Below are 19,253 nucleotides of genomic sequence, written 5' to 3'. Positions count from 1 at the left end.
CTCCTACCATCAGCCTGCTAATTTCAATCCTTTAAGGGTGACAGCTGAGTTGAATGGATTTATCTTCTGTGACCCTTCTCCCGTCATGCTAGACATGCTGGGCAATTCTGCTTGGCTCCTGGCTGCCATCAGCTGTTGTCATACTGAGAAGACTCAGAACAGAAAAGTATGTGTTACAAGGGTTTGAAAATTAATCACCTTCCAAGAGGTACAAGATATCAATTTATATACTGTTACAGTTATGCAATGTATATCTCTGTGATATTGAATAAGTGAATAAGTGAATAAATGAGAACAAAAAAGTAGGATACGCTCTGGCCAAAGCCAGCGTGCCTTCAAAGTCCCCTTTTCCAATTCATTCAATGGATTTTGGGCCAAAATGCCTAGACCTGCCTTCTCAAATATGGACAGCTGTGTCACATTGGGAGATGTCTGCTCACACAAGCCATACAGAATATAGAAATTCATTCAATACCCAGATAGTCACTCTGTTTCCAATTTGCATCCGTCCTTATATAAATGAACTGCAATGGAGCATTAGTTTGGGTGACCATGTTGGTTCAGAGCACACCTTTCAACATTATTGCATCACAGTGAAAACTATCTGATTTTCTGCTGAAAAATTTGTGTTGAAAAATCACCTCTAATACTCCACATGCTACTTTATGAGGATGCTGCAGTGCACAAATCTAATTTATCATTGTGATCTATGTCACAATAGAAAAATATTGTAGTACCTACTTTGACATTGTTCCTGCTTTCACTAAACTTCCAATATCCACAATATTTTTCTTCTGTGCCATTAAACTTCTTCCTAATTTGTCACCTAATTTGTCAAATCCGTTCATTCTCTTTCCCTCCTCAACCAAGCAACTTTGACCTCTGCTTTAGAAGAAGGTGGTCCTCTGCTCAAGAGGTATTTGTTCATTGTTGCACCTCCGACAGCAGGATATTCAAGGCTTTCTCAATAAACATTCCTGTTTGCAGATATTTTTGGATGTATGTACCTCTGGTCCCTTTGCCTGTAACTGGTCACAGATCTACTCCAATGAGCACAACTTTCAGTGGTGTAAATTTTTCCCTTTCCTTTAGTGGAGAGTAACAATCTTTTTTGAGCACACTCCCACTCATTGCCAGCACCAGCATAGGCCCAATTTCACTAATATCAAAGTATTGGGGCAAATCAGTGCTCATCTTCATAAGCACAAGATCAAAAATGTTGATTACGCCTGACATGAAGTATGTAATGAGAACATTGCAAAAGATCAAGCATGAAAGCAATGTGGGGACAGCCTGAAACAAGGGCCGGAATTTCTAGCTCAGCAGATGGGAGCAGTCCACCGACTGAAAAGTCGATGGCGAACCTGCCTCTACCTGGCCTGGAGATCCAGACCACATTTTGCGGTCCACAGGCCTGTAATTGGTCTGAGGTGGGACTTACACCTAATGGAGCTGCTGACCAATCAGCGGGCCGGCAGCTCTTAGTCCCAGCAGTGCCACCGGGAGCGGTGGCCACTGCTGGGACTGCAACCCAGCCATCGGAAAGAAGATGTCGGGGAGCCCCCGAACGAAGGTAATTTTTTGGTGCCTCGCCGGGGTGATCGGTCGGGCTCCAGTGAGGCAAGTGTGATCAATTGGGGGTATGGGGGGCCGTGTTGGGTATTGGGGGTGGTTGGGGCAGTGGGGGCGGCCCTCCATCAGGCACAGGATGCCTGATCATGAGGGCCCCCCCTAGGCTGTCAGGAAGCCACCTGCTTTTGTCAGATGCCTTCTCTTGGGCCGAGGCTGCCTGACCAGCCACTGTCCACTTCATTAGCATGACACTACACTGTGGGGAAGAAACTGAATAACGGCAAACTGTTGGTGCAAACCAGGCAGCGAAACAGATAACGTCAGGGTCCGATTGAAATTGGACCTCAGGCATCATTTACATTGGACCAGTTTCCTGTTGCGCATCCCCAGAGAGCTCACCAGTGAAGTGGACATCAATTTTGGGCCACTGCATTGCCACCAGTACCCTTCAGGTAGGTCCCGAACGAGGTGGGAGGTGATCGGGAGGGGGCCGAATGGCTGCCAACGATGGTCTTTAGGACAGCTGCTGAGCCAGGAAGAGTATTAGCTCCACATTCAGGTAAAAATTTTAAAGAAATTTTAAGGGCCATCAGTTAAGCCACATCTAGACCCTATTATCCTGAATGCAAAATGTTTGACACCGGCTGCATTCAAGGTAGCCCAATATTGGGAAGGGTTCCCAAAAGACATTAGATCCTTCATTAACAGATGAAAGTGGCCTAATACTTGTTTTAGGCAGTTGTCTGGGATGGCTATAAAATCAATCACCTCAATAGAGGGTCAGTATTTAAGGCAGCTTTGGGTTGTGGAACGCAGCCCTGGCAAATTGATCTTTTTTATGTCTCTTTTCCATCCAGAAAGCAAGTACAATGAGGTGCAGTTTCTAGGCCCTAGTGTTTAGAGGAATCTTCTGTCCTCCTTCCTTCTTGGGCTGAAAGCTAAAGTCTGTTTCTATTCAGCAGCAGTCAATATTTCAGTTTGGGGTGCTGTTCCATGATACCCACTCTGAGTAGACCTTTGATAGAGGGCACCTTCATCTATGCCACCCTAATGAAAAGACAAGTTCCACAATTTCCTGCATTTGTCTTTGTTAATTTTGTGAGCTATTTTAACTCAGACTGTTCAATATGAAAATGATTGGCACATCCAGCCTTTTTTTTTCATCTTTCCTTCAATTCATTCATTCATGCGAAAGAATAAGTGAAAGAATACATGAATCTCCTGGTCCCACATTTGCTGTCAGCAAAAGGTAAATCACACTCATTAACAAAAGTCACTGAGATCATTTCCATTTGTTACCACGCTTATATTTGCATTATTAAAATTTCCATACTATTGAATGGCTTAAGTTGCAAACACTTACTAAAAAGATTATGTGCATCAAAGCTTTCTAATGTTTCAATGGTAAATATGTGTATTATGTTTAGACAGAGCACAATAAATAAGAGTAAATAATTTATTTTTGTGTTCAGTATCTTACTAAATATGGTAGATTAATTTTCATGCTGATACTAAATGGTCCATGTCATTCTGCCAACTGTTATGAACAGATGTGTGGTACGCCTCGAACAGTCGTGAACAACTGAGTTTGCTTCCGTTAGTTACAGTTACTATTTCCATTGTCAGTTGGAGATCCTTCCCATGAAGAATTAGGACCAAGGATCAGAAGAAAGTGGTCCTCAGGCCTCATCCGAATCACTGAGATAAGTTGTCAGCGACTGATGCGCCCCCACTGGCAGCTCGCCCAACTGAAGAAGTGAATTTCAGGGCTAGCAACAGTAAGCCCCAGAGGAAAAGACTGCTAGAGGGGAGCCTGTAGCACTGTCAAGAGAGCGGTGGTCCCGGGAAGAGCATTCCTGGTCTTCTTGGTTCTACATGATTTAAAAAAACTTAATTTTGTGGTGGCTTCTGCTGCTAGACTGCATTCATGCCTGGAAAATCTGAGCAGAACCAACCTGATTCCTGCTGAGGGAAACCCAATTTCCCTGAGGGACCTTAAAGCAGACATTAAGCCCCTAATTAACATAAGCAAAGGGTCTAATGTCTTTTTAAGTGCTTGCCCAGGACAACTGAAAAATGGCTGGACCCAATTTTGTGTCAGATGTTTTTCAGGTGTCCTTGGGGTGCAGGACATTGGTCTCCAAACTTGGTCCAATTTCGACCCCAATATATTCAAAAATCGAGCTTCTAATTGAAAATGTAGATAAATCTGTCACATCATAAATTAAGCCTACCCCTGGAATAAATTTAATCCAATGAATAGTTCTGAAGCACTGCAGTGTAACCTGGAATTCACCATTCTACACTGTCATTACCATATTGTATCTCATGTAAATTATATTGAAAGAAGTCTTTATGCATTTTTCTGTTCTTTTTCATAGATTGCCAACATGGAGAGGGTGTATCGGCAAGCTCCAAGTACAAAGGAGCACTTAAAGGTTCAGAGTCTTTTTGGAGGGAGAGGAAGTTGTGAATTTTTTATATTTTGCCCTGTAATTCTTTTGATCAGAATATAGAAAATTTAGGTTAATAGAAAAATTAACAGATTAGGAAGATCCTGACAGAAGAGAAGATCTGAAAAGTGGCACACAGAATTAAACTTTCTGTGCAGCTTACTTAGCAATATCAAACTACATGTTCTTTTGATAATTTAAGTTCAAGTTAATGTTGTTCCTTTTACGTGCCTCAATCACAGAATTTAAAGATTGAAGTGACAGAAGATGAAAGATCTCCTCTACTATTTGGACACCATTGCCATTAGCAGTTAAGTTGATAATAGACCTCACGCTTTATGCTTCCAATATCTACCAGAACATCATTGATGATATCAGAAAAATCCACCAAATTTGGTAACTGATACATTTTTGGGCATAGCAGGAATATCGTCACCTTTCCAGCCAAATGGCAAAGCAACATGACATAGTTGCACAAAGTGCAAGGCTGCACAAATGGTATCCACGTGACCATTTAGGCAATAAGCTTCTACTCCTCCTCTGTCGCCACCACTTGCTCCTCCTCATCTATGCACTTGACACCTGTTTAAGCATGCTAACTGAATTCTTTGGTAAGTATGTAGCTGTACTACTCCTTGTAAACATTGTTGGGGAAGGTACTATGAGGTGCTAGCTTGCTCTGCACCACTAGCAATTGTTGCTCTTCAAGGCTGCATTGAAAAATAAAGGAATATATGTTAGATTACTGGCTGGAAGAGACAACTTTAAACATAACATGGATTCCAAAACATATTTTTTGTGCTTTTTGTGGTTGTACATATGACTCTGTGTGCCTGTGAGTGAAGATAAGGACAAAGTATAAGAAGACCAGACAGGTACTAGCCCTGAGTTTGAAGGAGTCCTGCAAGTTCAACTTTGCTCACTCCCTTGATTCCCTTTCAAGCAAGGATGTCCAGCATTAAACCTGATCACCCTCTGTTGCCAGGCATGCTGCAATGCTCCTCTGGGAATAATATCCTGGAATGTCAAACAGGGCATTATTCCTCACACCGAACTCATGTAACAGCACCATCAAATGTCCATGGATTTGATTTCCTAACTCCATATTTTTGTTGCCGTCCACAATTTTTTTGCCAATTTATTCTGCCTACAAAAGATTTTTCCTTGGACTTTTGGCCATTTACCTTTGTTATGAAAATGATTCTGTTTTCTGTTAAAAATATTTTTTGAGGAATTCATAGTCAAACTGAAGAAATGTTGGACCAGTTTTTTTTTCAAGAGAGTTATCAAGAAGATACTGAAAGAACTAGTTTGGCAACAACGTTTACTGGTTGTCACATGACTCAAGTTAAAAATAGAACAGAAACCTTGGTAACTGGAGAAGATATGGGCAGAGAAGTCAGTCAGGCGCCCCTTGATAGGACAGAATCCCAGTTCAGCCCAGCCAGTTCCATCTCTTTAAAAAAGCCTGCAAAAGGAGGACAGAATTCCCATGGAAGGAGAGAAGACCACAACCCAGCTCGGTTTTCCAGCACCTCTCTAAAAGACCCTGAGAAGTCCACTGTAACAACTCATCTCGTCTCCCGTCTTTGAAGAAAAGCCTGCTAAATTAATTCTCAACGCTGCCTGAAAAGAACTGTTCTAAAAGATTCCAGTGACCCGTCTACATGTGTTCGGATGCTAAACTGTATGTCAGTTTTGCAACACAACATATCTCATGTGCTGTTTTCTTCAAGAATATGCAGGTATTCAGCCCAAGTGTTTTAGTTTTGTCTGTAACAGAACTCTGAACAAAAATCCCTTTTATTTTCCGGTTAACCGGTGTATTTGCGTGTGTGAGTGTGAGGGGCGAAGGTAAAAAGGGAACTTTAAAATCTTAATCAGTGTGTTTATGCTTTACTTCATGAATGGTTAAGACTTGTTTTGTAATAAACTGATAATTTTGTTGTTCATTAAGGAAAGCTGGTTAGCGTGTTTTATTCTAGGAAAAATAGTATTATAAGTGGGAAAGATTAAATATATGTTGTGACCTGCAGAGAAGTGGAACTAGAATAAACAGTACACTCCTCCCACTTTGGTCATAACACCTTTAAGTGGCTTCTTCCTTTTAAGTAGCTCCTTAGCTCCTGATATTGTAGCAGAGATGCACAAAACTGCACCTATCATGCATATCACAGGGTCATGAGTCTTTGTAACTCTCTTCCTCAAAAGGTGGTGAAAGCAGAGCCTTTGGATATTTTTTAAGGCAGAGGTAGATAGATTTTTGATAAGCAAGGGGGTGAAAGGTTATTGGGGGCAGGTGCCAATGTGGAGTCGAGGTTACAATCAGATCAGCCATGGTCTTGTCGAATGGTGGAGCAGGCTCGAGGGGCCGAGTGGACTACTCCTGCTCCGAATTCATATATATATTTTTTTGTTCATTCATGGGATCTGGGCATTGCTGGCTAGGCCAGCATTTATTGCCCATCCCTAATTTCCCTTGAGAAGGTGGTGGTGAGCTGCCGTCTTGAACCGCTGCAGTCCTTGTGAGGTAGGTACACCCACAGTGCTGTTAAGAAGGGAGTTCCAGGATTTTGACCCAGCGACAGCGAAGGAATGGCGATATAATTCCAAGTCAGGATGGTGTGTGATTTGGAGGGGAACTTGCAGGTAGTGTTCCCATGCATTTGCTGCCCCTGACTTTCCAGTTGGTAGAGGTCGCGGGTTTGGAAGGTGCCTTGCTGCAGTGCATCTTGTGGATGGTACACACTGCTGCCACTGTGCGTCGATGGTGGAGGAAGTGAATGTTTGTGGATGGTGTGCCAATCAAGTGGGCTGCTTTGTCCTGGATGGTGTCGAGCTTCTTGAGTGTTGTTGGAGCTGCACCCATCCAGTCACGTGGAGAGTATTCCATCACACTCCTGACTTGTGCCTTGTAGATGGTGGACAGGCTTTGGGGAGTCAGGAGGTGAGTTACTCACCGCAGGATTCCTAGCCTCTGACCTGCTCTTGTAGCCACGGTATTTATATGACTACTCCAGTTCAGTTTCTTGTCAATGGTAACCCCTAGGATGTTGATAGTGGGGGATTCAGCAATGGTAATGCCATTGAATGTCAAGGGGAGATGGTTTGATTCTCTCCTGTTGGAGATGGTCATTGCCTGGCAATTGTGTGGCGCGAATGTTACTTGCCTCTCATCAGCCCAATTCTGGATATTGTCCAGGTCTTGCTGCATTTCTACATGGACTGTTTCAGTATCTGAGGAGTCGTGACTGGTGCTGAACATTATGCAATCATCAGCGAACATCCCCACTTCTAAACTTATGATGGAGGGAAGGTCATTGATGAAGCAGCTGAAGATGGTTGAGCCTAGGTAACTACCCTGAGGAACTCCTGCAGTGATGTCCTGGAGCTCAGATGATTGACCTCCAACAGTGGCGCAGTGGTTAGCACCACAGCCTCACAGCTCCAGGAACCCACGTTCGATTCTGGGTACTGCCTGTGCGGAGTTTGCAAGTTCTCCCTGTGACTGCGTGGGTTGTCGCCGGGTACTCCGGTTTCCTCCCACAGCCAAAAGACTTGCAGGTGATAGGTAAATTGGCCGTTGTAAATTGCCCCTAGTGTAGGTAGGTGGTAGGGAATGTGGGATTACTGTAGGGTTAGTATAAATGGGTGGATGTTGGTCGGCACAGACTCGGTGGGTCGAAAGGCCTGTTTCAGTGCTGTATCTCTAAAAATAAAAATAAAAAAAATTTTAAAAAATCACAACCATCTTCCTTTGCGCTAGGTATGACTCCAACCAGCAGAGAGTTTTCCCCCTGATTCCCATTGACTCCAGTTTTGCTAGGGCGCCTTGATGCCTTACTCAGTCAAATGCTGTCTTGATGTCAAGGGCATCACCTCACCTCTTGAGTTCAGCTCTTTAGTTCATGTTTGAACCAAGGCTGTAATGAGGTCAGGAGCTGGGTGGCCCTGGTGGAACCCAAACTGAGTGCCACTGAACAGGTTATTGCTAAACAGGTACCACTTGATGGCACTGTTGATGACACCTTCCATCACTTTATTGATGATTGAGAGTAGACTGATGGGCGGTAAGTGGCCGGGTAGGACTTGTTCTGCTTTTTGTGTACAGGACATACCTGGGCAAATTTTCACATTGCTGGGTAGATGCCAGTGTTGTAGCTGTACTGGAACAGCTTGGCTAGGGGTGCAGCATGTTCTGGAGCACAGGTCTGCAGGACTATTGCTGGAATATTGTCATGACCTATAGCCTTTGCAATATACAGTGCCTTCAGTCATTTCTTGATATCATGTGGAGTGAAACAAATTGGCTGAAGACTGGCATCTGTGATGCTGGGGACTTCAGGAGGAGGCCGAGATGGATCATCAATATGTTTGTATTTTCGTATGTTTCAGGCAAGGAGGTCACATTGTTGTAATTGCAAAATCCCAAAAGTTAGCACACAATCAGTCATGCTCACCTTAGGCGAGCATAAAACCTGCATTGCTTTGTTTTATTGCCTTCACTGTGACCTCTCAAAGTTTATCTCCATATCTTTGAAATTAATACTTGAATAACTATCCTACTTGTCAGAAGTTTCACAGAGGGTTTCACAAATAATTAATTACTTTGAAGTGCACTGACTCTTGTGTAAGCAAAGGCAACAATTTTGCATAATGTAGGGACCCACAAAACAATGAAATGTTAGACAATTAATCCATTTTTGGTAGCGTTGCCCGAAGGTGAAATGGCAGTTTAAAAAAATTCTTTGATGGGATGTGGGTGTCGCTGGCTAGGTCAGCATTTGTTGCTCATCCCTAATTGCCCTTGACAACTGAATGGCTTGTTAGGCCATTTCAAAGGGCAGTTAAGAGTCAACCACATTGTTGTGGGTCTGGAGTCACATGTAGGCCTGATCAGGTAAGGTCAGCAGATTTCCCTCCCTAAAGGACATTAGTGAACCAGATGGATTTTGCAACAATCAGATAGTTTTCATGGCATGAATGCTGACACTAGCTTTCAATTCCATATTTTTATTAATTAAATTTATTGATTAATTGAATTTAAATTCCACCAGCTGCCATAGTGGGACTTGAACCCATCTTCCCAAGGTATTAACGTGGGCCTCTGAATTACTAGTTTAGTGACATTACCACTCATCTACGATCTCCCTTGGGGGTACCAGGAACAGTTTCTGCTCTTCTTCAAATAATATTATGTCATCTTTAAAATCAACCAGAACCAACAAATGGGACTTACTGTCTGTACCAACATGCAGCATTTGTTCAATAGTGTATTGTGGTGTAAACCCAGATTTTGTGCTCAAGTGCTGGAGTGAAGCTTGAACTACCGTCAGGCTCAAAATGTAATTTGTGGTCATGAGTCTAAAAATAAATATCAGTGAGTTGGGACTGCATGATTCACTCTTCTGTGTGCTCAAGAGATCTGCATGTCCTGTCACTTAGAGCTTATTTTTCAGCGAAACACTACATCTTCTTTTTCACCCTCTGTACTGAGAAGTTTTCTGGGGCTTGATGATCATCCATGGCAACAGATTGAAGGTTACAATAGTTTAGATTTGCACGACAGGATGATGTAAGTTAGACAAAATGCAGGGATGAAAGAGCTTAATTACTTCACAGCATGTAACAGGGAGAGCAGTAATAAAGCAAGATAAATGTACATTGTGTTCCTTGAAAAATGATAAATCTTATATACGTGATCGAAACAATTTAAGAAATCTCATAGATTCCCTATATTGGTGAATAGAAAGTTGCATTTTTATAAATATTGTGCACTGTATATTAGTTTGTACTACTTAAATAAGTGTACTTAATTGGTTACAATGCAGTATAGGTCTTGCTGAGATTGTGAAAGTTGCTATATAAATGCAAGACTTCTTTTTTCTATGTTTTCCTTGAACAAATAGACCCCTCCCCCTTGGTATGTAGAAGACTTGAAAATCAATAACACTGTATTCTATCAAACGTACTGTATTGAAACCAGGCTATTTTACTATTGATTTAATTTTATCGCATCCTTACTACAAGGGGTGAAAGACTCGATAAGGCCTGTTTTCAGGTGCAGGGATCGTGATGCACGATTAGCCCTCATCCAGTCGAGTTGCGGCAGGGAGCACATAAACAGCACTGCCAGCTCATCAGTGTGATTGTAGCATGCAGCCCAACACAAAATGCACTGCTGACTGACTGCATGCCCAAAAGCATGCATGACTGGCAAGATGTACAACTAGCTTGCATTTCCCAAAGACAACCTACCCTTCTTCAAGGGAAAAGGCACACAGGTCACAGCAGTTGCTGGAGCAGTCTCAGGACAGTTTTGATGGAAAGAAGAAGACTAGTAATGGAGCAGCAGGCAAGAGAGTGGGCTGCCAGATTCTCAGGTGCAATGTTGAGGCCTTAGTCCAGGAAGTCAAGAGGATGAGAGAGGCTATGTTTCCACAGGGGGTCAGGAGGACCTCAAGGCACACCCTGTAAAGGGAATGGGGCAGGTGGCCAGGGAGGTGAATTCCAAAAGGTTGGTCCTAAAGACCTGACTGCTGTGCTGGTGAAAATTCAATGACCTTACACAAGTGGTCAAGGTCAGTGAATGCATCTTCAAATCATCTCCTATTTGCCGTACCATCAAACATTCACACTCCTTAATTCACTACAACTCCATCACCTACCCATCAGCAATCACGACTCAAGCCTCACATTCAGATTCTCAACCTCACCCTCACACACTTACCAATGCTGCCAGCCTCATACCCACCTCTCACTGCCTCCACATATCTCCAGCTGTTCAGCTCTAGCAGACACATCGCCCAAATACATTGGACTATACTCACTGATATTATTCCCTCTCTCTTGCAGGACAAGGTCAGGCATAACCGCAGGGTGCAGCATAGAACCAGTGGGGTACACGCATGGCTGCATCTCCTGAGCCCTTTGGGAGGAGACGGTGCTCCACGTCATGATGATGATCAGTCACTGAGGTTGCTGCATCTGGCATCACTGAGAACATTGAGAATGACAGTATGTTCCTGCATTATGCAACTTCTCAAATCCCACTCCACCTTCATCCTGCTATCTGGCATGAAGTAGAAGCTGCAGATGGTGTGAATATGGACCTCTTGCTTTCCACCTCCCCATCCTCCCTCCACCCTCACCACAACCCACTCCTTCTACATTTTTTCTTTCATACGACCAAGACCTACTGCCTGGTCAGCCAGTGCAGCCTTACCGTGAAGGACATGAACAACCTAAGACCTCTAACGACAAAGTGCCGTCACTTGATCTGACACTCACATCACCAGCTCAGATACTGGCTCTCTGTGTATGTTAGGGATTAGTGTAGATTTAGGATCAGCACATGTGGGCTGCAGCCAGGCTGAGGGAAAGGATGGTGCATGTGCCAGTTTCCTGATGGGCACTGACGCACATGAGTTCTGCTGCAGAGGACTCAGATGAGGACTTTGATAGGATGGCATTCAGGAGAATGCTGATGGGCATGCACACAGAAATTTTATTGTCACATTTAAACCAGATTGATTTTGATTTGTCACTGTCAAATAGCATGGAGGAGTCCAGCTCCAATGTAGCAGGGAGCTTCGTGCAGAATTTTAAGCCCATCTTTTTCAGCGTGGAAGTGGTGACAAATTCCATGACAACACTTGCAGACCTGACTGTGATGCAGTGTCTGATGGCTGATGTCTGAGCTTTTATTGTAGCACAGGCAGAAGGCACCAAACATCTCAATACTGCAATGAGATCCACACTTATTCCCATGCAAGCTCAACTTGGTGCAATGCAAGCTCATGGCTGTGAAGTTCAGTGCTCAAAGGGACATGTTGGCTCTCACAGCAGCCCAGTAATCTGTGCTCTAGTGGATTACTAGAATTCTTGAGGCACTGTCTCAGGGGAGTGGCAGTGGCACCATGGATGTCCTCTCTCAGGATGACAGCATTCATGCTCCCACCACTGACACTCAGCCAGTGGCCTTGCAGTTGTCTTTCAGCCAGCCAGCCCAGATTGCTACTGCCCACGCCAAAGTGGTGCATTCTGAAGCCAGACCCTCACAGCCCAGAGCTGCTCAAGGGCATCCTGCAAAGCCATCTGCAGTCTCTGCCACTGAAAATCAGCAGCCTTCCATCAGCCGTGCTGCAAGGAGCACTAGGCTAGATAAAGGCAAAACAGGTACTAAGGGAATGCACAAGGCTGAATAGTTCAGTTTTGTATGTATTATTGGAAGCATTGTTGGATAAAATTATTATAGTTTTTTTTGGTGGTGCAATTTATTTCGGGATTGTGGCCAAGTGGTTTGTACATAGCAGAGGGATTGAAAGATGGGGAATTGGGGAGTAACGGTTATGTGGCGATGAGATTTCAGGAGAACTGAAGTTTGATCAGCCGCTCATGGACAGCCCATCTGGAACAAAGGGATCCCGGATACTTCCTCTTCCTCTTCCACCAGCTGTGCTATCTTAATGATGAGGACATTGAACGTAATATAATTTGCAAAATAGCATAAAGATTAACAGCACTTTACACATGTTTTGTGATGCAAATTGCATCATGTTTCTGGTTAGAATACATCTTTATTAAAATTTATTTTGGGTTTTGTATTTTATCAGCTTTGATGTTGATTCAAATTCTAAAAGTGGCAATCAGCAGCAGGATGCTGGTACTCCATATACCTTTGAACTGTGCACTAGCGGCACTATATTATGCATACATATATTAATATTCATATTTCAAAGATTGCTTGTGGCTCTTTGAGGTAAAACACGGAAAGGGACTTCACACGTCCTTTATCGGGAATGAAATCTATTATGAAAGAAATTGGACTGTTATTTTTAACAGAGCAAATAAATTACTGAAAAGAAATAAGAAAGAGTTGCATTTATATAGTGTCTTTCATGACCACAGAATGTCCCAAAACACTTTACAGCTATTAATGTGGTGGTCTGCTGCACTCTCCATAACATGGTCCTCCAGACAGGTGTAGACCTTGAGGATAATGAGGTTTTGGAAGGAGACAGCTCATAGGGGGAGGTGTATGTAGGAGCAGGATGTGAGAGAGGAGGAGGAGGAGGAGATGGAGGGAGATGATGCTGAATGAAGAGGTGCCCCACTGCACAATGAGGTGGCCCCCTCCTGCCACCTTCCGGGAAGAGGACCACCCTGCTCCCCTTCAGGAGCGTGAGATACCAGTTGGCATCAATGAAGTGAGGGGCTGCCCTGCCCCAGGTGCCAGGCCTCCGATTCAAAGATGACATCTCACCTCCCTCTGGTGCAGTAAAACACTGTCACAAACCGCAGATCTCTCCCTCAAGACAACCAACAGCCTCAGTGATGGCTGCCGTGGGAGTCTAAATGAGTCGCACACTTCATCTGACTCACCTCTCTTCCTGCCCCCACTGGCTCTAGGTGGAGAGGATACCCGTCTCCGTATTAATTAAGGATTCACCCCACGAAAACCTGAACATTAATCAGTTTATCATCAGAGGCAGGTTTCTGACTCAAAAACAAACCCGGCTCCTGTTTTCTGCTTCCGTGGCAAAAATTCAGCCCTCTGTGTCTACTCTGTCAAAACCTTTCATAATTTTGCAGGTCTCTATTAAGTCACCACTAAGCCTTCTCTTTTCAAGAGAAAAGAGTCCAGACTGTTCACCCTTTTCTGATGTGTATAAACTGGCAGTTCTGGCATCATTCAAGATGGGATGGTATGTAACCTCAGTGAAAACTTGGAGATTATGATAATGTTCCCATGTACCTGCTGACATTGTCCTTCTAGGTAGTGGAGGTTGCAGTTTTGGGAGGTGCTGTCAAGGAAGTCTTGGCAAATTGCTGCAGTCTATCCTGTAGATAATATACACTGCAGACACAGTACATTGGTGTAGGAGGGTGTAGATGTTTAACGTGGCAGATGAGTTGCCAATCAAGCAGACTGCATTTTCATGAATGGTGTTGAGCTTCTTGAGTGTTGTTGTGGCTGCACCCACCCAGACAGGTGGAAAGAATTGCATCACACTCCTGACTTCACCTTGTAGGTGGTGGTGAGGCTTTGGGAGGTCAGGAGGTAAGTTACTTGCTGCACAATACCCAGCTTCTGATCTGCTCCAGTAGCCATGGTATTTATGTAGAACTTAGGAACAAGAGCAGGCCATTGAGCTTCTTGAGCCTGTTCACCCATTTAGTGAGACCATGTCTAATCTGTATCCTAACTCCATCCACCTGCCTTGGTTCCATATCCCTTAATACCCTTGGCTAGTAAAGCTCTACTGTTTATTTTGGAAGAGAATTGCACACTTCTACTACTCTTGGTGTGAAGAAGTGGTTCCTAACTGTTCTCCTGAATTGCTTGGCTCTGATTTTAAGGTTATATCTGCTTGTTCCAGACTTCCCCATCAGCAGTAAAAGTTTCTCTCTATCTACCCTGTCAATTCCTTTCAGAATCCTAAAAACCTGAATTAAGCTACCATTTAACCTTCGAAAGTCCAGGGAATAAAAGTCTTATTTATGTAATCTGTCCTCATAATTTAACACTTCTGCAATGCACTCCTTCCAAGACCAATATATCCATTCTAAGGTCCAGTGTCCCGAACTGTACCCAGTACTCCAGATGTGGTCTAACCAGGGCTTTGTATAGCTGTAGCAAAACTTACTCACCTTTATATTCTGGGCCTCTAGTTTTCAAAGCTAACATACAATTCGCCTTTTTGATTATTTTTTGTGCCCATTACATTTTAGTGTCTATGTATATGGATATTTTAGGGTACTGATAGGGTAAATTATAAAGATATTATTTCCACTGTTTGGGGAGTCTAGGACCAGGGTGCAAAGCCCAAAAATTACAGTTAGATCTTTCATAGAGTCATAGAGTCATTTACGGCATTGAAGGAGGCCATTCAGCCCATCGAGTCCATGCTCCATGGAGCAATCCAGTCAGTCCCATGCCCCACTCGATCCCCATCGCCTTGGAGGTTTATTTCCGACTAATGCCCATTCAATTTCTTCTTGAAATCATTGATTATCTCCACCTTCCACCACCCTCGTGGACAGCAAGTTCCAGGCCATTACCACTGACTGCGTAAAAACGTTCTTCCTCATGTTCCCCCTGCATCTCTTGGCCAACCCTTCAATCTGTGTCCCCAGTCCTTGTTCCAACAGCTAATGGAACCAGTTTTTACTTGTCTAACTTATCTAAGCCTGTCATAATCTTGTGCATCTTTCGCAAATTTCCCCTCAATCTGGAGTGATATTAGGAAACATTTCTACACATAAAGGATGGTAGAAGTTTGGAACTCTCTTCTGCAACCAGCAATTGATGCCAGGTCAATTGTTAATTTAAAATCTGAAATTGGTAGACTTTTGTTAACCAAAGGTATTAAAGGAAATGGAACAAGGGAGTTAGATCACAGATCAACCATGATCTCTTTGTGTTTCGTCTTTATGTTGTTTCTGGTTCCCAGATATTGGAAAGAATCATACTTTAAACCTGGAAAAGACTGGAGTCAGTCTGATTTATTACAGCACAATGCTTTGTACTGTAGAACCTGATTCTTGTGTTACATTTAACATGACTCCCCAGTGTTGCCGTGAATGTGGCCCCCTACTGGAACACTTATACATAACAACTAGTTCCCAGCTAATTAGTTGTGACACTTTACAGATAGTATAACAATATATACATATATAACATCCCTCTTTCTTTAAAACATAATGCCCCTATATCAATATAACTGTCAATATAAATAAAAAAGATTATCATCCAACTTGTGGAAATGATCTGAACCCCTTTTTAGAGTCTTTTATAGTGTGTATTCTTTTTGTTTTAAATATTATTCACAGTATCATTTGGGTGGTAACATGTTGTGCCTCCTTCTTGTAGATTTGGCATTTGTTGCTCTCAGTGGTGAGTTGGCATGCTGTACAGGCGATGTTGTGTCACTTGCTAGTGATGTTGTTAACGTTGTCTCGCTGGATAGTGATGTTTCTGGTGTTGTTGATGGTCTTCTCTGTTATTCCAGCTCAGGTGTAGGTCGAATATGGATTGTGTTCCTTCTCATTTTGTTACCGGTTTCAGTCTCAATGATAAATGACCTTGGAGTCTCAGCTTCACTAACAACATTTGCTGGGCTCCAGGTTTTCATGATTGGATCCTGTATGTGTACAGTTTGTCCTTTCAACAGCTCGTGTAGGGATTTAGCATATTTGATGAAGTGCTACTCTCCTCTTACCTGTGCTTCAGTGAGTAGTTGTCTCACTTCCTCCTGGCCACTTGAAGGATGTATTTTGCTTGGCAGAGTTGTCTTCTATTTTCTTTCATTTAACAGCTCTGCAGGTGATTTCATGCCAGCCTTGAGAGGTGTGGATCAGAGTGACAATAAGGCCAAGTTTGGGTCTTCCTTCTTCTCTTTGCATGTCACAAGTGTACTTTTGACCATCTGGACGTGTCTTTCTATAAATCCGTGTCCCCGTGGGTAGTGTGGTGATGAGGTGATGGTGTTAAACCCATACTAGTCAGTGAATTCCTTAAATTCTCTGGATGTAAAGTGGGTGCCATTGTCACATATTAACCTTTCAGGAATCCCTTGCTCACAAACAGAATTCGTACTACTGAGATTATTGTTGTGGCTCTCAAGTCTTTTATCTTCCGGATAAAAGGGAATTTTGAGTAGGAGTCTGCTAGTATGAGATACCATTCTTGATTATGTATGAATAAATCGACTCCTACAGTATGCCATGGTCTGGGTGGTACATCGGGTGACATTGCCTGTACAGCAGCTATCATCTCCTCTTTCTGATATTTTCAATACCTTTGCAGATGCCTATCCAGACACAGCTGATTTGGCTCTGAGCTTACACTTCTCCATTCCCGTATGGCCTTCCTGTATCTTTTGGAGAAGTTCTTCCTGCATGTTTTGGGTATGATTATTCTGGTCCTGCCAGCAGAACACCATCTTATAATGAGATGCCATCTCTGATAGACCAGTACTGCTGTATTGCTGGCTGTTTGTGCTGTATCCTACCAGGCCATCCCTGGATCACTTGCTGACATAGCTTCTGTAACTCCTCGACTTTGCTGGTCTCATCTTTAATTTGACTCAGTTTCGGTGGTGTTACATTCACGAGGTGATGAATCTTTATGCCTAGATCCTCTATCTCATGTTTCCCCTGCGGTGACAACCGAGATAGGGTGTCTGCCAGCACCATTTCTCTTCCTGGCTTACATTTCAGTGTGAAATCATAACTCTGAAGTCTCAAGAGTAACCTCTGCTGTCTTGCTGGTGCTTTACATAGATTTTTCTTGTAGATCTGCTCCAGTGGATGATGATCACTCTCCACTGTGATCTTCCTCCCATAGAGATGTGTGTGGAACTTCTCACATCCATACACGACTGCCAAAAGCTCTCTCTCTATATTTGGTGTACATTCTTTAGTTGTTGTTTCACTGCATCGATCCTGCTGCCTGTCTCTTGGCTTAACTGAAGGCTCGCCATTTGGGAGGTCAGAGTCTTCATCTGTCTGCTCATGGCTTCATGTGCTCTGGCAGTGTCTACAGCCTGCGATATTGTGAGCTTGTCCCATCTGAGTCGAGCTTTCTGTACTTCAGGATATGCAGAATCCCAAATGAGCTGATCTATCAGCCGTTCATCTGTGTCCGTATATTTACATTCTCCGTCTGCATTTTTCAATCTTGCTACAAAATTGTCAATAGGCTCACCTAGTTCCCGTCTGAGGCCTTGAAATTCATATCGGTATATCCAATGATTTGATTTTGGCTGGAGATGGGTGCTGAATCTTTCAAAAGTTTTGTCTGAGTTTCTGCTGTCCTCTTCGCTTAGGTCCCAGCTGTTAAATAAATGGAATCCTTTATCCCCAGCCCACAGAAGGATATAGCTGACCTTCTCCTCTTCACTAGTGCCTTTTAGGAAACAATTTAATGCCAACTTGCACTTTTGTTTAAACTTCTGAAATGTCTCTACGACATCATCAGCTCCCCAATTCATGATGGGCTGTAGCAATGCATTCATTCCTGTTCCGGCTGACATTTATATCTTTTTTTTAGAGTTTTCGCACAAGTCACTCAGTTTTTCTGTCTCTCTCTCTGGCACTAATTTGGGTCACTTTTCTCAATCTGATGCTTTTAAAAATGTTGTAGGTTTACACTTAGACACTCGCTGCTACCATGTTTCATCTTTATGTCATTTCTGTTTCCCAGATGTTGGAAAGAATCACACTTTAATCTTGGAAAAGACTGGCATCAGTCTGGTTTATTACAGCACAATGCTTTGTACTGTAGAACCTAATTCTTGTGTTACATATAACATGACTCCCCTGTGCAACTGTGAATATGGCCCCCTACTGGAACACTTACACATAACAACTAATTCCTAGCTAATTAGTTCCTAACACTTTACAGATAGTATAACACTATATACATATTTAACACTTTGAATGGTGGATCAGGCTCGAGGGATTAAATTGCCTAGTCCTGTTCCTATGTTCCATATTCATGTTGGCTGTCTCTAATCAACTCAACTTTCTCTAAGTGCATTAATCACTGTCTGTTTAATTATAGATTCCAATAACTTCCTGACAGCAAATGTTAGACTAACAGGTCTCTAATTTCCTGATTTCTATCTCTCACTTTTCTTAAATAATGGAATAATGTTTTCAACTTTCCAATCTACAGAAATAATTCCTGAATCAAGAGAGCTTTGGAAGATTACGGCTAAAGAATGTATAATTTCTTCATGGAGCTTCGTTCAAAACCTATGGTGGCAATCATCGGGTCCTGGGGAATTGTCAGTCTTTTGTGCCATTATTTTTTCCAATACTAATTTCTTGCTTGTGTTAACTGTAATGAGTTCCAGTCCTTGATTCATTATCAGAGTCCATGGGATGTCAGGTACATCCTCCACTGTGAAGCCTGACCCAAGGCCCAGATCTTTACGGGGAGGCCAGGAGGGAGCAGAGGTGGGTTCAGTTCAGTGGTCAGGAAACCCGGAAGAGTAGATTTCCCTCAGGTCCTGCTATATTCACCGATGTGAACAGCCACATATAGTCAGATTGCGAGGGTTTCAGATGGATAGGAATTTTACTGCAAACAGTACATCAATCCAGGTCGGTCAAAAAGGAGCTGTGTATTCGTGTTTGGGCACATGCAGAGCTCCATTGCCTGGGCTTCTAATTTCTAATGTGGGGAAGATGTGAGCAGAAGTGCCATTAAAAGCATGC

Source organism: Heterodontus francisci, chromosome 6 (assembly GCF_036365525.1).
Source record: "Heterodontus francisci isolate sHetFra1 chromosome 6, sHetFra1.hap1, whole genome shotgun sequence".
NCBI classification, from domain to species: Eukaryota; Metazoa; Chordata; class Chondrichthyes; order Heterodontiformes; family Heterodontidae; genus Heterodontus; species Heterodontus francisci.
This window is presented reverse-complemented; position numbering follows the sequence as displayed.